Raw genomic sequence first — 1,884 nt, forward strand, 5'->3', positions numbered from 1 at the left:
GTTTCTTGATACTACTCAGTTTTGCCCTCTCCCTTCACAAACTCTCACAGACGCCCAACATTGCCCTGATTGGTCTAGCCCATGTCACGCGGATCGTGCCCGCCGACCGTTGATCATATGATCTAACGGACAGGATAACCCCTATGTCTCTCTCTGGTCGGGGCCACCACCCTCTCTCTCTCTGTCGTCGGTTAGCTTCACGCAAAGTTTGGTTTGATGCATTATTTTTCACGAGCTAAATTATAAACTCTTTTTAGGCATTACGTTTCACGCAAAAAATGATAAACCATCACCGATTTGTTGTAGCCATTACTTTTCACGCAAAAAAATGATACACCATCACCAATTTGTTGTAGCCATTACTTTTCACGCAAAAAACGATAAATCATCACCGATTTTGTTGTAGCCATTACTTTTCACGCAAAAAATGATACACCATCACCCATTTCTTGTATACTTTTCACGCAAAAAACGATAAACCATCACCGATTTTGTTGTAGCCATTACTTTTCACGCAAAATGATACACCATCACCCATTTCTTGTAGCCATTACTTTTCACGCAAAAAAACGATAAACCATCACCGATTTTGTTGTAGACATTACTTTTCACGCAAAAAATGATACACCATCACACATTTCTTGTAGCCATTATTTTTCACGCAAAAAACGATAAACCATCACCGATTTTGTTGTAGCCATTACTTGTCACGCAAAAAATGATACACCATCACCCATTTCTTGTAGCCATTACTTTTCACGCAAAAAATGATAAACCATCAACGATTTGTTGTAGCCATTACGGTAAATGATAAACTATCACAAATTACCATTTCTTTTAGGCATTATTTTTCACGGTAAAATGATAAACTATATCACGAAGTTCCATTTCCATCAAGATAGTCCGCATTACTTTTTAATTTTGTTGAGATATATACCCCCACAACGGTCGTCTCCTCCTTAATTTATTGTGTAAACCCCCACAACGGTCATCTCCTCCTTAATTTATTGTGTAAACCCCCACCAACGTTCACCTCCTCCTTATTTTATTGTGTAAACCCCTACAACGGTCATCTCTCCCTTATAAACACCCACACGGCCATCCCTTGTGTCAATAGGTTCTGCCTCTCTCTTCTTCGTTCACATACACTTGATCCATTGCCATGGCTTCCACGTCTCGGACGCGGACCGGAAGGGGAAGGGGAAGGGGAAGGGGAAGGGGAAGGGGAAGGGGAAGGGGAAGGGGAAGGGGAAGTGGATCATCATCATTGCCACCACCACCGTCAACACTGCCATTGATCATAGAGGAGTTCTTCATCGTCGTCTATGAAGACCCTTTGGTCAAGAAGGTACGTACGCGTTCCCACATATATGATGCATGTGATTAATTATGGGCATGTTCTAAAAAAACCTTTAATTTCAAACGATCGGCGCTCGATCTCTTTGCAGGCTCTCCCAAAAAAGTTTGCGGACTATCTTGACGGCCAGGAGCCAGTGATACACTACAAGAAAAGTTGCCATGGCCGACGAAGTTGAAGTCGCGCCGTGGTTGCTGGTGTACCATGGCCGACGATTTTGGTCCCTCCGTGGTGCATGTCAAAACTTTTTTTTCTCGTTTTTGAGGCCACCTAGCCCGACGAAAGCGGCCAAAACGTCGCGTATGGTGGCCCGGGACGTGGTGCATCGCGAATTCTCGGGTTCGCCGGCCGAGTCAACGCAAATCCGCACCGCCGAGGGATGTAGGGCCCGGATGGCAGCCTCTGCGGCATTGTTTTTTTCTCGATCGCGCCATCTCGTTCAACGTTCTCCGATCGAGCCGTTTACGATGCGGGATCATGGGTCCCGCATGTCATCCTCTATGAACCAAAATTCTTTCTATTCTTGG

The sequence above is a fragment of the Lolium rigidum genome, chromosome 5 (assembly GCF_022539505.1).
Source record: "Lolium rigidum isolate FL_2022 chromosome 5, APGP_CSIRO_Lrig_0.1, whole genome shotgun sequence".
Classification (NCBI taxonomy): domain Eukaryota; kingdom Viridiplantae; phylum Streptophyta; class Magnoliopsida; order Poales; family Poaceae; genus Lolium; species Lolium rigidum.